We start from the raw sequence: 20,270 nt of genomic DNA, 5'->3' as shown, positions 1-20,270 counted from the left end.
GAATGGTGTTTAACAAGCCAAGGGGTTTAAACTGGTTCCAAAGGGGTAAAAAAACAAAACGAAATGAACAGGGGAAGAAAAACTGTTTCAAACAGGTGTTCCATTGCTCCCTCACCCCCGTCCATTCTTCCTTCTTTCCCACATCCCCCCTACGCAAAACCCAACCAACTGTAGCTGACAGGCCAAGGTATGTGTTGCTTGCTTGAGAGTGTTTCTTTTACTTCAGAATCTTCAGGGAGCAAGACATGATCTGACTAATGGGTATTGATTATATGTACAGCTTACATAAATGAATTTATGATATTTAACCAGTTTTTATAAATTTCATCTAGGTCTCTAAGAAGGCAGACTTTTTAATCACACCTCTGGCCTTGGTCAGTGGGGGAGGGGAACCATTATCTTGCCAAGCCTGGTTGTAATTTGTAATCATTTTCTACTTGTGCAAATTCTGTAAATATGTTTAAAAAATGTAATATTTTGTACAAGATACACTGGAGAACAAAGGGAACTCAAGACTTTTCCATACCACATGTCATCTGTGAGCAGAAGCTGCTTCTGCAGAGTACATCCCAGCTCCTCTTGCCATAGTTCCCTATGGCTTCCTGTATACTGGATGGGGTGACTGTATGGTATAGATTGTGATCTGGGAATTTTTTTTTTTCTGTACAAATTTGTTAAAAAAAAAAGCAACTCATTGATTTACCTTGCAGTGGTGTGTGTTTGAGTCATTTTTTAGACTGGCTTCAGCATTGTGCAATTTAAAATAAGTAACTTAAGTAACTTATATAAATCTTGAATTGTACACACTATAGCTTTGAGTCCTTTTTCTTTCCAAGTTAAAAAGCTGGGGGTGGGGAGCGAAGAGGGTAATTATGGGTGTGGTCGGTGTTGAAATGTCCCATTCAAAGGAGATCCTCAACCGAGGGTAGTTTAGGCAGAACTTTTCATCTGTCCCTCCCATCCCCCCTACCCCTGTTTACCCCACGTGGTGGCAGCTGGACTGCCTCTGGCTTCCCTCATTGAGATACCCGAATGTTCCAAATAGCCAGGCTTGAGTTTATTTAAAGTACTAGTTTAAAGAATTCTTTGGTTGCGCTTCGAAAAAGGTTTCCCTTAAATTTCGTAAAGTCTTGCACAGTCAAATTCCAACCTCTTTACCCACAAATAAGCTCTAATGGGAATTCCTTGTTAGATTTCAGTGATATAAGTGGTTAAATCATACTTTAAACAATATAGTTTAACCTAACGTAGCCCATGTATTATTTCAGCATGTAATATCAAAATTACTGGTGGGACAGACACTTCGCATGCTTCTGCATCCTGTGTGTATTTCCCACTGAGGCACGTGTAACTGACCACCCTTCGAGCGGCAGCACACAGTACAGGGCTACCTCGTGGTCTGGCGCAGCGGAGGCACCGCAGGCACCTTCGGAGCTGGAGACCGGTCCCCACCCGGACGATGGCCCGGGGCACTTCCGCTGGCAATTGCCCTGGAGCGGAAGTCATGGTTTTTGCGCATGCGTGGTGCAAGCAAGTTGCTAGCTGACCACTTGAGAGGAGATTCAAGCTGTGGGAGGTGAGTGTTGAGCCAGGTAGAGGTGGTCTGGGCTCCTGCCAGTGGGAGGAGTGCCCCAGCGGCAGGAGCGGCGGTACGACCCATGGGGTGTTTGACGGGACGACGGCGCGGTGGTCAGGGCGCAGACCCTGGGCTCACGCTGTCAGGGGTTGTGCCTCAGCATTATCACTTACTTGCTTGTGACCTTGAACAAGTCCCCACTCCCCCATCTTAGCTTGGTCACCTGTGAAGTGGGGAAGAGGGCAAATCCGATCTCTGGTTGTCACAGTGGGGATTAAGTGCAAGACGCCTGACTCATTGTAACCTGCCAACAACAACAACAACAAAAATTGGGAGGTTTTATTGTTTATGTTGAAGTGAGGCTGTTTCATTATTTTCAATTTATGAATCCCATTGTGAGTACTGTGCTACGCAAGTATTTGATTTGTATTATCGCGCTTGGTCCTCCAGCAGACATAGAAATAGGTGGTTGTGCATTAATAGATATTGTTTTGCTTAATCATAGGGACAAGGTTGATATACATCATTCATACATACATTCACATGATGAGAGCAAATACTACCTCTTGACTTAGCGGCCCCTCCTTTCAAACTCTTTATCTCAGACCTTCCTTGGGAGCACCCCAGGATGCCTTCAGGGGTTTCCAGAGAGTGGAAGTAACCTGAGGCCCTTCACACTGAAGGAATCCTGTAACCTGTGGATACTCAGCTGCCAAACACCCCATCCTGCCACCCCAGGCAGGCTGGGAGTCCCCTCCTGGAGTTCCTCCTACTCCCTTCTCAGCAGGCTTCTGTTAACCTTCCTGTTCTCCCAGCTGTGCCCAGAGGTGGAGCTGCTGTTTGTATTGGGGTGCTACATCTTGCTCTCCAGGCCTTAGCTCTCATGTATGCAGGTAGTGAGTGATTAAAAGCCTCCATTCCCTTCATCTGTAGGATTAGGAAGGGATTAGATAATGATACTAGCCTCAGGGCAATGAGAGGAAACCACAGAAATGTTCACTATATGTATGGAGTTTGGCCACAGTGAACTCTCATGCAAGTCTTAGTCGCCCTTAGCCCTAAGTCCCAGTGGTAATTGAGTATGACCTTAGCCAAGTCGTGTTGCATCTAACTGTAGGTTTTTCTGTACAACTCAGCATTGCTGGAGCAGGAAAGGATATATGGGGAGCCCAAGCTAGTTTGGGGAGAGCTCACAAAGCCTGGTGTACTGATTTGGTCCTTATCTTTGGGAGTCACTGAAGAGTTTTGAAAGAGGTAATCACAAGATTTGGTTCAGGAAGGCAGGCGGGGAAGGTGAACAAGCAGAGATCTTCAGGGGGTTGAGCACAGTAACTTCAGAGGTTGCAAGTCATGGGGTCAGGATCTTTGGGAAATGCCTCCAGGATTGGTGGAGGAGGCGGCAGTGGGAGAAATAGCTGTTCTTTGTATCTCAGGTCTTAACCTTCAGGGATGGGTTCATTAAAATGTTTAGTATATGGCAGGAAAAGCAAGTTAGAAGTTAGTGAAGGGCACACACACTGAATAAATCCTTTTCAGATTGTTGTGTGCCTTGAATTATTTCCATAGCTCTGAGAAGTTGATTTTTAACCTTTGTACCAGTAATTTTGTTGCTTTTTTGGAGGAGAGGACTTGTAGAGGTCCAGCACTATCATTCTGGACATGGGCCCTCTGGCAAGTTCACTTCAGACATGTCTGAATTAACTGTGGGCCATTCAGGGGAAGCCAGGCCTTCATAGAGACTTGGTAACCTGCCTGGGGTGTGGGAGAGGGCAGTGGAAGGCTGGATGCAGGAGGCTGAACTTCCCCCCCTAGTGGGTCCTATTGGGTATGGAAGGAGTGGCTGGTCCAAGTGGTGTGTCAGCATGGAGGCTGGGTTCTGGGGTTACTACTACACTTTGTACAACCTGAGTTATGTCACTTAAAGCTGGTATGTAACCATCCCAGACTGGAAATAAAACGAGATTAGTAGCTAGAGCGCTTACTGTTTTAGACTCTATGCTGTTTGACAGGAAATACTTGGTCTTCACAACAACCCAGCAAAGGCAGAGATAGGAGATGCGTGCTGTGTGAATGGAGTAGGACTGAGATTCAAAGCCAGGCTGTTTCCCACGCCAGGTTCTCTTAACCATTGCTCCTCTTGAAAGCAACATGAGGCTCAACTGTGCATCGTTCCATTTCACCAAATAAATGCCACAGTGGCTCAGTGATCAGCCCTTAGAAAATGCTTGGCACTTACAATGGAAAAAATACTGTGAGAGGAAAGACCAATCCTTTTGCTTATATGAAAAATTTCAAGAAAAACAAAGCCAGAAAAACTTGTAGCAGCAAGGCCAAAGGGTGAACATTTTTAATCTCTCATGAGCTAAAAGGAAAACTAAGTCTCAGACCTCCCTGGTGGCGCAGGGGGTTGAGCACAGCACTGTGAGGCTATCCACAGCCTCTGCAGCCGGGGTTTGATACCTGGTGGCCAGGGAGAATCCCACATGGCACAGCAGACCTCTCCTATCTCTCCTGCTGCTCCCCTCGGCAGTGTATTTCCGTCAGTCAGTCTGCCTGTTCTGTGTCCCGCTCTGTCTCTGTCTAACCCTCTCACCCCTCTGGCCTGTACCCCAGTTCTTGTATGCATAAATAAATAAATCCTTTTTTGTGTGTGTGTGTGTGGGACCCTCGCTGGTGGCTGGGGATCGAACTGGCGCTGCAGAGGTGCGGGCAGCCTCGCAACCCAGCGCTCAACTGCTGCGCCACCAGGGGAGGCCCAATAAATAAATCTTAAAAAAAAAAACAAAAAAAAAACTAAGTCTCCATTGCAAAAGTGTCCTAAAGAATAGGAACAGAAAATAGGAAACCTGGGCTTGTTTTGATCACCGTCCAGTTAAAATATAGTGTGCCATTTGTGATTTAAAATTTTTAGAAGCCATAGCAAAAGGAGAAAAGAAACATTAAAATTAATTTCATGTGGCTTGTTTAGTGTAATCATTCACATCCACATGTAGTGGACATTATAAATACTGGAAATATTTTGTAGTAAGTCTGTGGAATCTGATGTGTCTACTTGACACTCGCAGCCTGTCTCCCTGGAGACTAACCACAGTTCGGGTGCTCAGTTGTCACAGTGACTTGTGCTCACCATCTAGCCAGCCGGGGTTGGGCTACCCCATCACCCACATTCACGGTCTTCATGTCTTCCTTGTCTCACTCAAAAAGTTCCAGGTTCATTTGCACATTTTTCCATATGAACTTTATAATGCTTTTTGGGAGGAGGCTATCATGGTAAATGTGTTGACATTTAAAAACAATGCATTTTTATGGTTTGGTATAACATTCTATGTAAACTATTAAATCAGGCTTGCAAATGATTCAAATCTATTGTTTCACTTTCCCTCTCCCTCAACTCTTTTTGTTCTAAGAAAATTACATTGAATGATGCTAGTATTGTCACGTTTTCCTCAACACTTTTTTTTTAACAGTTTTTATTTTTTTGATTATTTTTTTAAAGATTTATTTATACAAGAATTGGGGTACAGGCCAGTGGCGCGGGAGGGTGAGAGAATTCACCAGAGACAGCAGGGAGCAGAACAGGCAAACAACCGAAATACACTGCTGAGGGGAGCAGAGGGCGAGACAGGAGAGGTCTGCCTCGCCATGTGGGAATCTCCCAGGCCAGCCAGGAATTGAACCGGCGCTGCAGAGGCTACGGACAGCTGCACAGTGTGGCGCTCAACCACCTGCGCCACCAGGGAGGCCCTCAACAGCTTTTAGAAATATCAGTTTTAATGTTGCTTCGTTTGAAAAACTGATGAGTGGTATTTCCTCATCAATGTAAATATCTTTGGTTTCCTATTTGCTTTTTGTTTTGACTTGTATACCCTTCATTCTGTCACTTTTTAGGTGGACGACTTGTAAACACTGCTAGAATTTTTTAAGTGAAACCTGACAGTCTCTTAATAAGTGAATTTAACTTGTTTATTGTGATATTTGACTTGTTTATTGTCATTTAGCTCATTTTCCTATTATGTTTTCTTTTTTTTTTTTCCTTTCATAGTTATTTGCTTGACCGGATTTTCCCTCTAATAAATTTAGCACTCAACATCTCATACCTCTGTTGTTAGTGGATAACTTTAAAATTTTAGATATACTTGAATTTTTCTTCTCTCAGCTTGACCTATCCAAGGTCAAGTGTGCGGGTACGCGTTCCTCCTGAATTTTGTCAAAATTATCTAGAATATCAGGGGCCTCCCCAGTGGTACAGCGGTTGAGCGCTGGGTTGCGGGGCTGCCCGCAGCCTCTGCAGCACCGGTTCGATCCCCAGCCGCCGGGAATGGGTCTCACATGGCATGCAGACCTCTCCTGCCGCCCGCTGCTCCCCTCAGCAGTGTACTTCTTCAGTCTGCCTGCTCTGCTCCCTGCTCTGGCTCTGGTGAATTCTCTCACTCTCCTGTGTTCTGACTACCCAGTGCTTGTATAAATAAATAAATCTTTTTTTTTAAAGAGGCATGTATTTTTATTTATTTATGATTTATTTATTTGTTTATTTGTTTGTTTTGTTTATACATGCACTGGGTACAGTCAGAAGCGCGGGAGGGTGAGAGAATTCACCAGAGCCAGAACGGGGAGCAGAGCAGGCAGAAGGACCGAAGTACACTGCTGAGGGGAGCAGCGGGCGGCAGGAGAGGTCTGCGCGCCATGTGGGACCGTCCTCCGGTGGCCGGGGAGCAGCCGGGGATCAAACCGGTGTCGCAGAGGCTGCAGGCAGCTTCACAACCCAGCGCTCAACCACTGCGCCACCAGGGAGGCCCTAAATAAATAAATCTTTAAAAAAAAATTTAAAAAAATTATCTAGAATATTGGTTCAGAATTCTAAACTACTTTTCCCATATGCCTCTCAAGAATCTTAATGGTGGAGCCTCCCTGGTGGCGCAATGGATGAGCGCTGGGCTGCGAAGCTGCCTGCAGCCTCTGCAGCACCGGTTCAATCCCCGGGCACCAGCAAGGGTCCCACATGGTGCACAGACCTCTCCTGCCGTTCCCGCTGCTCCCCTCAGCAGTGTACTTCGTCAGTCTGCCTGTTCTGTTCCCCGCTCTGGCTCTGGTGAATTCTCTCACCCTCCTGCGCTTCTGACTGTACCAGTGCGTTTATAAATAAATAAAAAATCTTGGTGACATTAAACTTCAGTCACTTTTTTTTTTTTTTTTTTTTTGGTGGGACCCTCGCCGGCGGCTGGGGAACGAACCAGCTCTGCAGAGGCTATGGGCAGCCTGGCAGCCCAGCGCTCAGCTGCTGCGCCACCAGGGGAGGCCCTAAACTTCAGTCACATTTCAAAAAAGAATTTTGGCCCAGTTTCCTGTTTCACTCGCTATGTTACTTACCTATTGCTTCTACACCAGTTCCTAAGTTCTTCATTTTTATTTGCTTTTAATTTGTCTGGCGTATTTCCTCGAATTTTATTGTTTTCAGGACATGTGTGAGACCTTGTACATTCGGATATTTCTTTTTGTCCTGATACATCATCAGTATTATCCTGCACATCTCTGCCAGATAACAAAAACTTGTCAAAAATTCCATCCTCCTCCCCACAGTGGGATTGCGCATCCTCGTGCTGCTCCTGCGTGGAAGACAGTAGAGGTGGCGCATGTCCCAGGCAGGTGCTTCAAGAGCCAGTGTGTGACTCCCTTGTCCTCTCCCTTTAGCCCAGCATTGGCCATATTCCAGGTGGGGGCTTGTCCTGGCGCCTCAGTCCCAGCATGAAGATGATGTGGAACAGAGCTACAGTTGACCCCGACACGCATGTGGTGTGCATAGCAGGTCTGTTGTAGGTCGCTCTAGTTCTGGGGTTACTATGTTTTGGGAGTTTCCCTCCTGCCCTTTTCTCCTCTGTACCCTCTCTCCAGGTATTCTTTTATTGCCCTAAGATTGAATTTCTTGTTCCCCTCTGGCGGCATTCCCCTGAGCACCCGGAGCTCTGTCCTTGTGGCTTCGGGCAGGTTCCGTCCCTCTTCGCTTCCATAACCCTCAAGCTATAAACCACAGGAGTGAATTAAATATTGAGCTTCTGGCCAGGTTTGACTGTAGACTGACTTGTAAATAGGGCCTTCCTGAAGATTCTTCTTAACCAGGCTGTCTTATTTTGTATTTTTACTAAGCAAATTGTCTCCAAGAGATCTTGGCTGTCAGTTGCTAGAAATAGGTCCAGCTGACATCTGGTGAGGATGGATGGCATTTGAGAAGCCCCAGCAGCACTGCAGGGCAGCAGGCACCTCCTGCCTCCACCTGGGATAACTTTCTTGTCTTTGCCTGGCCTCTTTGGCTTGATCACAGGCAGGAGTTCTGACGCTCCCACGAATCTCTTTCCACTGGCCGTCTGCTGTATGTCAAACACCCTGCTAGTGGCTGCAAGGGTGAGATGCATGCTGATCCTTCAGGAAGCCTATCTGGGGAGGTGGACAGGCTAATCTGTGCAAATGGCACTTTCCTGTGGCGCTGCCTCGCATCACTTCCTTATAGGATCCAGGCAACTGCTGATAGGTGGGAAACTAAGGCTCAGTCAGCAGAGCAGAGACTGGAACCTGGACCTTCCAGACTCCAGACTGTGCTCCTCTCTGCTTATGGCACTGCTGCTTCTCTGTGGCGCCCGAGTGCCAAGGAGCTGTGTGGACAGGAAAGATGAGCGAGGTCAGTACTTTCGTACTCCTGGGAGGGCTTCTTGTAGGACTCACTTCACTGCTTGAAGGGAAGGAAGGCCAAGGAGCACGCTGAGATGGGGTGAGGGAGAAGCTGCACAGCGAGGGCTATCCTGGGGGTTGGAGCTGCCCTGGGAGTCTGGCCCACAGACACTTGTAAAAAGAGATGGTGGAAGTGAGAACTGACATGTCTGCATAGGAGGCTATTTACAAATATAGTATATGTAAAAATCCTTTTTGGTTTTCATTTTTTAATCAGTGATGCACATACACAATATATGATTCCCCAGATATGTAAGGTCAACCAGTAAAAGTACATCTTCTATCTCCTCAGACATCCACATTTCCTCTCCAGGGGAAACACACTTTCTGGTGTTTCCTATTATCCCTTCTTAACCTTCACACACAAATGATAGCATACAGACCACAAATCAGGCTTGTGCTTGTAAATAAAGTTTTATTGGCGCCCAGCTAGGGCCATTTGTTTACTTACTATCTATGGCTGTGTTTGTGCTACAGCCAGAGTTGAGTACCTGTGTTAGAGACTGTATGCTCTGCAAGACCCAAATATCTCATCCTTTACAGAAGATTGCTGACTCCTACTGTACTGTGCACTTCACCCCCACCACAGCCCTGTTTTATCAAACTTAAATGCAGCCTTACATTTCTAGTCTTTCCCAGTCATGAATTCTTTAGTCTGAAAATTAGGAATCTTTGGGTTTCTTGAGAATTCTCTGTAGTGGGCAACTTCTTATAGACTCCCTCCTGGTAGAAACCTTGTTCCTGGTAGAGTGATTGGGCATAGCACCCTCAACCCCACAGAGAGAATCCAGGATAGGGCAGGAAGACCCTCTTTTGGGTTACAAAGTGTGGCCTACAAACAAGAGAGCTGGCAGCCTGGGAACAGAATTTCATATCTTTTTGCATGATGCCCAAGTGATTTGTGTTCACAGAAAAATTTGAGAAGGGCAGAGTATCAATCCCTGGCTGCATTTTGAAAGCACTTCTAAAACCACCAATGTCTGGAATCTGTTCTTAAAAGTCTAACTTTTGGAGTATCATGTATATGCGCACTAAATTGCTAAATTGCACAAATCTTGAATATACATTTTTACATAGATAGATTCTTGGTAACCACTGTCTAATGAAGACACAGGAACATGTCCAGGACCCTGGGAATTTTCCCTCATGCCCTAGTCTTGACAGTGCCCTCTCCCTAGGTAATCATTAGTCTTTTGTTATTATAAGATTAGTTTTGCCTGTTTTGGAACTTTATATAAATGGAATAATCCAGTAATTTCTCTTGCATCTTGCTGCTCCCACCACCATCATCTCTGAGGGTGTCTGTTTTAGCAGCTCTTGTGTGTGTACTCCTGTGTGAATATACTATAATTTATTTGCCAGTTCTTTGGTTGATGTTCATTTAGATTGTCAGTTTTGGGTTGTAATGCATAAAGCTGCTATGGTTCATTGTGTTTTTAGTGGATACATGTAATAATTTCTCTTGAGCAAGCACCTGGAAAGAGGATTGCCGGGTTATAGTGTAGGAATAGCCTTTGCTTTAGTTATTTGTGTACTGGGATTTTAAAAAACTTACCAGGTAAATCTGATGTACTGCTGGGACCAAGAATCCTAGTCAGAGACAACTCTAAGATAGTCAAGCTGCCCTTCTGAGACCTGCTGTTGAGTTCTTTCAACTGCTGGTCTGTCCATTTCTCCAGTCCTCTTCCAACAAATCCCTAATCTGTTTCTGTTGCTTGCCACCAGTGAGGCCTATCCAAACAGATGTGTAGTTTCAGTCTAATTCCCCTAACTCCTGAGCCACTTCAGTGTGCAAATACTGTCCCCATCATTTCAGTTGATTGGATCCAGCCTCAACCCACTGTCTCCCCTGTCAGAGCCCTCAGTACATGCTCAGACTTGACCAGGTTTTTCCTTCTGTGCCCTCTGGGGCACCTGGACGTGTAGACCTGGCATAGTGATAGTGGACAATTCAGGGTATCCTCTCTTTAGAACACTAACAGGGTTGTCATGAGGCTGAAATGGCACAAAGCATGTCAAGTCCGTTGCCTGGGGCCTGGTAGAACATGATCGATAAATGATGCCTACATGCAAGTAAGTAGATCATTTCCATTGTTACTCCAAGTTTGAAGGGAGTGCGCTGATCCAGAGCTGTGCTGGCCAGTATGTTAGCCGCTGGCCACCTGTCACTCCTGAGCTCTTGAAATGGGACTTGTCCAAAGTGAGATGTGTTGTAAATGTAAAATATGCACTTTTGACAAAAAGAACAATTACAGATTGAAATAATATAGTGGATTAAATAAAATGCAGCCAGTCCCACCTGTCTTTAAAGGGTGTCTAGTGGCAGTGGGAAGGTCACTCATGCTGTTTATCATTTCTGCTGGCTGTGCTGGGTGGAGCACCATGACTGGCCTCACCCTTTCGAGATGGTGTTCCTCAAATTAGGGCCACCAGCCGTTTGCTTCAGAGTCTACCTAGAGTGCTTGTTAACAATTAAAGTCCTGGGCCCCACCTAGAAACACTAAAGAGTGGTACTAGGAACCTGCATTTTCAGTATCCCTTTACCCCAAGTTAAACTCTTTTACTCCTGATTTTAGAACCACTGCTCCTAGAACTTGGACAATTTGAATTTCCTCTTAAATAGGCATGCTTCCTTGCTTTAGGCTGTGAAAAGATCAGGCACTTATTTCCTGTAGTGATTTGACTGCCAGGAAACATTCAGAATTATGTTTTGGGATAAATGAGGGCTTATTGTGTAACTGGGGTAGCTGTTTTGCTGTCTGCACTGTGTTACCTGGAGAACAAATACCAAGGTCTGTTTGCACTATATTGTTTCAAGCCCGTGGTCTTAGTTTGGCGGTGTGGTTGTTCAGAGGATGAAGCTTCACTAAAAGCTTACCTGACAGAAGTAGCGATGACAGGTGAACGGACTCCACGCCTGCTTTGACATTCTGACTGTGTGGGGAGGTGTGATTGTTCAGGGTCACACAATTCACCCTGTACTGATTGCACCACTGTGATTATTGACCACTAGATGGCGCCACAGCACAAGTTTCTGGAAGTGTCCCATTTTCGCCCCCCGCCGCCCTCCCCCCACAGTGGTTTTCCACCTTTGGTCTTATTCTCAGAATTCATTAGAAATGCACATTCTCAGGCCCTGATCCAGACCTACTGAATCAGAAACTGTAGTCTTGATGCACATTTAAGTTTGAGAATCACTGCTCTAGAATGTATCCTGTGGTCGCTTGGTAGACTTGAATAGAAAGTCGTGGGATAGAGGGCTAGTTGGAGATGAGTGTTGGCTGGGATGTGGTGGAGGAAGACTAGGGCAGAGGGAGAGTGGAGGTCCCTGGGGAAGAAACAATTCCACCTCATCCACATTTGCACAGGGCTTCTCCAAGGGCTGCTTCTTCGGGTGGGGGGCAGGGGGGACAGCAATTAAGAAACTGGAGACTGGGTAGTGATTTTGCATTTTTCTCTAGTGTAAAACATATCAAATGGTGTCAGCTGGATGGAGGAAAAAGAGGGTTACTGGGGACCCCAACTTTAGGTAAAAGACCTGAGCAGAATTAGAAAGACAGACTGAGCACAGCAGGGAGCTCTCTGCCAGCTTATGTTCCCCACTATGGCTGTTTATCCCTGACTCTTTGGAAATTTCACCAGAGCACCACCATGCTAATGGGCTAAAATTTTGCAACCCTCCCAAGATGATCCAGGAAAATGGATGTTCAGAAGTATAAAAGAAAATTGGGACTAGTTGGAAAAATGACTAGAAATCTTATTTCTATCTTTTCAATTCAACTATCACCTAAGGGAAGGCCAATGTCAGAATGAACTCTTAGATTTTTTTTTTTTTTTGACACAGACAAAAATTCCTTTTGCAGATGGCTACTCAGCCTTCAAAGGGGCAATGCATCATGCAAATATTTTTTTTCTAGCTATGATGTGTAACAGTTTAGTTTGATTTATTTTTGATGTCAGAAACAAAATGGAAAGTTAGTGCTTTAAAAATGAGCGTGGCTGGCTGAATAAATAAATAATATGCTCTTGGCCAGAACCTGCCAGTGCCTCCTTAATTGCCCATTGATTCTTTAATTCTCTGCACTTTAACATCTACAGAAATTAAGAGGCCACAGAGCACAGAGATGTCTTTTGTTAAACAAATTAAGGAAGCCAGGTTTTATAAGGTGTAGTTCTTCCTCAGGCTTTGACCTAGCATAAAAACAGGAGGCAAAGTTGCCTGAGGACAAAAGCCAGGTGCTCTGGATGGTTTCTGCTGGAGGATGAGGCACCTCACCTTGTTTTTCCAATCATGAATATTCATGACATGCCTGTGGACCTGAGAGCACTTAGAGCACAGTGACTTAGCAACAGGGGCACTAAGCATCCCTCCTGTCCTTTCCTGGGGTTCCAAAGGTGCCCTGCATAGTTTTCCTCTGAAGATGAGGGTGCCCGTTCAGATCCTGGCAGACTAGCTTTAGTAGACTAAACCCAAGGTCCTAGAGTCTCCTCCATTTCTTTTAGGGAAAGAAACACTTCTGGAAGGTTCCTTTTATCCCAATTCCGGGCTGGATAAGGGTGCAAGCTAGCCGTTCCCTCAGCTTTGAGGGGCCCTTGATGCCATCCAGAAAGGCTTTCGGTACCCCTGGGCCCCCAGAGCTTCCTAACTTGCTCTGATCTGGCTCATCTCTGACTTCAACTCCAGTTGGTCCTAACTCTGGAAAGTTCTTGTTGTCACATCTCCACGCCTCTACCTGGACAGCCTCCTGGGCTGGCTATCTCCCTTCTTCCTCTGACTCACTGAGGATCCTCCAGGATGTATTTCTGAACCCTTACCCACAGCTACCCCCCCAGGTGTGAGATGGTAGCCCCCCTCATTCCCAGAGCATACCTTCTGCTGTGGCATGACCTCCTAGTATCATGAGTCCCTGGAGGACAAGGCTACATCTATTATTTCTTTAACTCTAGTATATGAAACAGGACCCAGAACATCACAGGCCCTCAGAGAGATTTGGTAGAATGGACTATTGTGTTTGCCCTCAAGCAGACACAGAAACTCAGTTAACAGGATGAAATGCCCAAATTGGAATTCCATGACTATTTCCTGGGCTTTTGTATTCTAGCCTCTCACAACTCTGGGTTAGGAAGGCCCTTTCTTAGATCCCTGTTAAGCCACATTCAATCACATTCAGACAGAGTTGGAGGAGGTTAAATGAAAAAATACGCTTGCAGAGTGCTTGTCAGGTCCTCGCGCCAGTGGCAGGGAGATTTGGAACAGGTTGTGTGGGATCCTCTGGTGGCTCCAGGTGAGCTCTGGCAGGACAGGTGTGAGGTCATGTGAGGAAAAGGCCATATTCTGTTGGGTCTGAGACCCTTGAATATGATTTATCTGACCGCAAGTGTGTACTTCTAAGACTGAAACCTCTCAGTGTGCAAAGGCACAGTCTCCATCTGTGGATATCTCCATGTTGGCATATCAGCTGAGAGCTGAGTGAACTCAGGGAAGTTACTTAACCTCTCTGAGCCTCAGTCTGCTCCTCTGTAAAGCAGGGTCAAGAACCATTGTGCCATCTCGATGCCAGGATGCACTTGATAAATATTTTGCTTGCTATTTATGCCCTTCTGCTGCTGCGTGGGTTAGACATGAGACAAGATCTACTTAATGTTTTTTGGCAGGAATCTCTCAAACAGTCCATCTTTATCTGTTTCTGTGGATGCTTGGGTGGGGAAGACTACCCACTCTCTCAGGGTCCAGTAGGGGCCATCATTTCCTTCCCACAGAAGACCCCACCCTCCACTCACCTCCCTGGAATCACCACAGAATGCTCTCTCAGCCGTATTATGACTCCAGCGTGATGCCACCATCAAAACACCTGCTGCCCAGGCCTCTGCTCCCAGATGCCCTTTATTACTGAGCTAGACTGGGGTGGGGGTGGGGTGGCAAGATCTGCGCCCGCCCCCCTCCCTCCCCCACCGCCATCTAGCTCAGGGTCCTCAGCTGCCTGCCTTCTGGAACCCTCAGCCGCCTCTCTCCTCTCAGTCCCAATTCCCCTTTCCATCAGCATCTTCATTACATTAGAATTCTCACCCTTCCACTTATCAAATCAGTATCGCACCTGCCTGTCTCTGCCACTGTCAACATCCCTGCTTCTTGCCTCTCCTCCAGCCGGCTCAGGGCCGCTCCTCTCTCTCTGGCAATTATGATTCCTTTCCCAGCTCACAGCGAAAGTCTTTGTTCTTTTCCCTGAACATTCAAGTTAATTTCTACCGACTGTTTATTCAGCCTTTGTACTGGCTGGCTAGCTACTTAAGAAATGCAGCCCTCAGAGGGAGAGAGTGGGGAGGCCAGCAACAGTTTAGGACAGGAAGGAAAGACACTTCAGAGAGAGAGGGGGCGAGGCAGAAATTCTGAGGGCCCCTGGGATGTGGGCATGTGGAGGAGGAAGACACCTAGGAGGCAGGCTTGCCAGTTCTCAGGCGCTGCTTTTTGGGTCAGTGTCCTGCTGTAGTTTCTTACAATGCAAGTACATATGTATATTTAGGGAGCAGGAAAAAAGCTCTTGTGGCCACAATGATGTGTCTACCTTTTGTTCTGCTGAGCATTTTGGGAGTTAGGAAGAGGTGCTTGGCGGCCAGAATTGTCCTGCTCTGAAGGAGAAGAATTTGGGGTGGAGAAGTTGATTCAAGAGGGAGGAGGAGAAGAGTAGCCGAGAGCAAGGCTGGCTGGGTTGGTGTAGCCGGAGAAACCCCCACCCACAGGGGCCTGAGGAATACCAGGCCATTTTCATCTTTCTGCTGTGAGGTCTGCGCTGACTCCTGGGTATTCACAGAAAATTCATTTTTCTTAGGCATCAGCTTTGTATTTGAGTTGCTTAGAGGGCAGCAGGGCTGGGGAGGTGGAGAAGATGCATGTCTCATTTGTGAACTAGTGGCAGGGGGAAGATAAAGCCACAGCCAGTAGACACAGGGCCGACAGCAGGTTTGGGGGACCCTGAAAGTCTAGGACTTCAGACTGCTGGGGATTTAGACAAATCTTCGGTAGAACATAAATTGACCCATGGATTGGGGTGGTTGGATCAGCCTTAACCCTTTTGGAAGTAAGAGACCCCAGCTGACACCTGGAATTCTCAATATAAACACACACACAAGCATATACCCCAAATATATAAAAGGTATAGTGCAAAGTCATAATATACAACATATATAAATTACATATGGTATACATAAATTATTTATAAATGTATAAAACATATAATATCAAATAGATTTACATGCGACAAATAGAATATATGGAAATACACATTATAGCATATAATCATGTATATAATAGTATGTATAAAATAAAGAATAAGTAGGCTTTAAATATACATACATACATGTATGTGTATATTTTTATATATATATATAAAAAACTTGGGATACAATATGAAGTCACATCTTTCAGTTTTCCTATTCTCATAGTCTCTTAACTTATTCAGAATATTTAATCCATTCACATTTTTCAACTAGTGTGTGTAACTGGTGGCGTGCAGTAAGAGGCACATATGTAGAGTATACAACATGGCTGGTTGTTGCAGAGGAACATGCCTGTGAACCCAGCACCACAGGCAAGATAGTGAGCACACTCATCACCCCCAAAAGCTTACTCAAGCCTCTTTGCAGTCCCTTCTGCCCTTCCTCACCTTCCGCAGCCTAAGTTTTTGAGACTTGCCCGTGTCCCCTGTATCATTCCTTTTTATCTCTGAGTTCCATTGAATGACTGTTCCACACTTATCTGATAGTTGAGTTTAATATTCCAACAACAACATCTTCAACCCCCAATACCATGAGGTTTTCTCTCATCCCTGGTTTCCTCTTACTTCTCACGAGCTCCCAGGGCTACGGTGTTCATTTTCTCTAGGGGTCGCCAAGTTCAGAATCTGCTACCAGCACAGAGTCCTACCTGTGTGCTGCTCTCGCTTATGCCCCTGGTGGCTCCATCCTCATGGGCAGCCTCGTGTCCGCACCTTCCTTGTGTCTGTGGTTCCACAGAGAGCGGGGTCAGGAAAGGCCCTGGAGGTCTCCAAGTACAGTGCCCAGGCCAGCCCTACTCATCCAGTTTGCTGCACACCATGTGCACGTGATCACGCTCACATGGCTGAATGCTCAGCTCCTGCTGCTGACAGGAGCTCAGTGCTGCCTTGCAGGATCTCCAGCTATTTCTGGAAGGCTCTGGATTTCCTCCTGGGCAGCTACTAACTGGTTTCTCTCTCTGACTAAGCCACATTGGCCCCCTCGCCTTTCTTCAAGTCCACAAGTTGCGTTTCCACCTCAGGGCCTTTGCATTTGCTGTTCCCTCTGTTTAGAACGCTCTTCCACTGGATGGCTGCTGTTTCCTGATCGAAAATGTCATCCCCACCAACATCATTTCTTCTTTCCCACTTCTGCTTTGTTTTTTCTTTATGCATCATCATCTAAACACCTTGTAGTTTACTTCTCTCTTTTGTTTATCATTGTCTTTCCTCATCAGCATATAAGTTCTGGGCCTCCCTGGTGACGCAAGGGGTTAAGCACCGCAGTGTGAAGCAATCTGCAGCCTCTGCAGCATGAAGTCAAACCCCGGATGGCCAGGGAGCAACCCACATGGCGAGGCAGACCCAGCCTGTCTCGCCCGCTGCTCCCCTCAGCAGTGTATTTCAGTCAGTCTGCTTATTCTGTTCCCCACACTGTCTCTGGTGAATCCTCTCACCCCCTGCATCTCTGGCCTGTACCCCAGCTCTTGTATGCATAAATGAATAAATAAATAAATCTTTTAAAAAAAGAAGGAATATAAGTTCCATGAAGGCAATAATTGTACTCAGTTCATTGGTAGTGCCAGCTCTTAGATGCCTGGTACCTAGCAGGTGCTTCAACGCTTGTCAGAAGCTGGAGTGAGCACCTAGCTCATGTTCATTCTGTTGGAGAAGAGCATCCCAAAGCCCTCCAGGATGAATAGCCAGAGGCAGTTTCAACCTCAAAAGGAGGTGAGGCTCCCTTACTGGGCACTTGGGACATGTGGCTCAATTTAGCACATCCTGAGGGGCCTGACTCCACGCTGGAGCTCTGCACTGGCCTGAAGGAACAACTCCTTCAGGAGCTGTTTGCAACCTTTTTTTTTTTTTTTAAAGAGTGGATTTCCTCTTTTTTCCCCAAAGAAATCTTCCTGGAATTTCATTGTGCAAGGTAGATAGTCGATATTTTGTTCGTATAAAACTACAAGTTTACACTTAGAACCTTTACATATTAAGTGAGGACGTTGAGATGGATGGAAATACAAATTTGACTAAATGCAATATTGTTTCCTGGATTGAATCCTGAAACAGAAAGAGCTTTAGTGGCGGGGGGAGGGGGGAGAGATGATGAAATCTGAATAAAATCTGGAGTTTACTTAGTAGTAATATACCCATATTGGTTTTTTCATTTTGACAAATGTACCATGGTAATGTACGACAGCAAATATTAGAAGAAAATGAAGCCGGGTGAAGGATATTCAGGAACAGGATTATCTTCACATTTCTGCGAATGTAAAATCACCAGAAGAAAGAGTTTGTTTAAAATTTGTTATTGCATTAGTACATAAAATTTAACAAATAAACCAAAGATACAAATTTGAAATTGTGGATGATAATTATCATCTCCCACAACATATAAATTATTGCAATGTTTTGCTTTAGTTACACAATATTGAAAAAAATCTTGACTCTCAGCTAAGCAGTTGAAAATGGCAGCAGATTTTAACAGCTGCTTGCCTTGCGGTCTCGGGATATGCTCCAATTAAACCGAGGAGGGCGGGAGCAGCCCATTCTGAATATGAGTGAAATAGACATTACGTGTTAGTACAACGCCAGTCTGCAATTGGGCTGACAGTCTGCACAAAGCTCACTGGAGTGTGCATGTTGTATTCCACAGTTTTAAAATAGTTTAAAATATTTTTGAAAGGTGAAACTGGAATCAATCATTTGCAGAACTGTGAAGCGTCTTTAAGGACTTGGTCAAGCAAGGCTTGGAACCCATTGGTCTAATCACAGGTTCCCATTTCACAGAGGAAGAAACTGAGGCATGGAGAGGGGATGGGGTTCAGAACAAGCCCAGGTGGTCATATTTCTACTCACACAATTTAGTCCTGTGGGTGGATGTAACTGGATCATTTTTTTCTGACTGCTAGATGAAAGGTCATTGAGTGCGTCAGCCTGTCTGTTTTCTTATGGTCATTTATGGTTTTTCCATTTTAAAAGCTCTGATAAACTCTCTTGAATATGTCTCCTAATTCACACATCTCGAACTTCTCTAGGGCATAATCCTAAAGGTGCAGTTGCTGGAACTCAGGGTGTGCATGTCTTCAGCTTCACTAGAAAATATCAGGTTGCTCTCCAAGCAGCAAAGCAGGACTCCCTGCAGCTCCCCAGTGCCACCAGGAGTTGGTATTATCTAATGGAAGGAGGCCATGTCCTCATCTCTCTGGTGTGAGACCTTGGTGGACCTGGGATTGGGTTTAGCCTTGAATCCGTCCTAACTCACCCAAAGGCCTTGCCTCCCCACCCCGACCCACAGCCTGACTATTCTCATTTGTGACATAAGGAGTAAGCCTAGCACAGAGGTTCCTCATCTGAGTATTTTTACTCAAAATTAAAGGGTTCCTCATCTGAGTATTTTGACTCAAAAATAAATTTTACAAACCTCCCCCATAAAACAGATGTACTTTTAGTACTCACTGATTGAGAAAATACAACTCCTAGGCTACTAGAGTTCAGTAATGATTTGCAATGAATTTGTATTTCATTAAACATTGTAATGTAATACATTTTGAAATGGCCATTCATTTATCTGTGATCAACATACTTATTCAGTTAGCCCACAGTGCTTTAAACATATGTGGACACATTCCAATTTATTCATACGTCCCCATCTCTCTACTACTGGAAACAACTGAGCAGGAGGATACTAATGAAAGATGAAGATAGCATAGTGGCTTCAGAAAGCTCTGGGTTTGAAGTCTGGATTTGCCATTTAGCAGCTGTGGGACCTTGGGCAAGTTGCTTAACTTCCTGGGCCCTAGATTTTTCCTAGGTGTGTGCACATTGCAAAAGGCGCTATTCTGAACTTCATATACCAGCACAATGTGCTTAGAACAGTTCCTGGCACACAAGTGCCCTCGAAATGTTCTCTCTTACTGTTATCTCAGTTAAGCCTCCAGAGTTAAGTCCTGCAGGGGAGTTATACATTTTTCTATTCAATAGATTCTAGTTATACATTTTTTTTTCAAGTTACACATTTTTTATTCAAGTTATACATTTTTTTTAATTCAATAGATATTCATTGAACATGATCAAGTTTCAGGTATTGATTAGACTGGCCATATATCAAAGAACAAAACAGTTGCAAGTTTCTGTCTTTATGGAACACACATATGTCCTGATTTTACTCTTAAGGAAGCACAGAGAAGTTAAGTGCCTTTTCTGAGTCCACACAGTGCACAGAGGAAAAAAATAGGACATCATAAGCAAGGTGGTTACTTTGTCTTCTGGCACTTGACATTACCCCCCATCCCCCTTCATCTGGGAACTGCTCCACCCCACACCCAGTCTGTGCATATGCTGTCTGCAGCAGCTGGTCTCCTGACCCTGCACATGACCCTGGAGCCACGCAGGGAGCATGAGATCCATTCCATGGGTTTTGTACTTGGGACCAGAGGAAGTACAAAGTTTGCCAGTGGAAACCGTTAAGAGGAAAACTCGGGAGCCATGTTTTTGCCCAAATGGAGAGCGTCACTCTGGAGGGAGAAGAGTGCTACTAAGACCCAGAGGGAAGCAGTGGTGTGAGGGGGAGAGAGAAAGAGAGACTGACCTGTTGGTAGTCATCTTCCCAGGCTCAGCTATCCCTGAGACCTGGCCACATTCCTCTTCTTGAGTTCCTAGAGACACCCAGTATCGTTACAATAAACTTCTCTTCTTTGCTTAAGCTTTCAACCCAAGGAATC

This window comes from Talpa europaea, assembly GCF_964194135.1.
Source record: "Talpa europaea genome assembly, chromosome: 7".
NCBI classification, from domain to species: domain Eukaryota; kingdom Metazoa; phylum Chordata; class Mammalia; order Eulipotyphla; family Talpidae; genus Talpa; species Talpa europaea.
The sequence above is the reverse complement of the archived record's forward strand: the minus strand, read 5'-3'. Positions refer to the sequence as shown.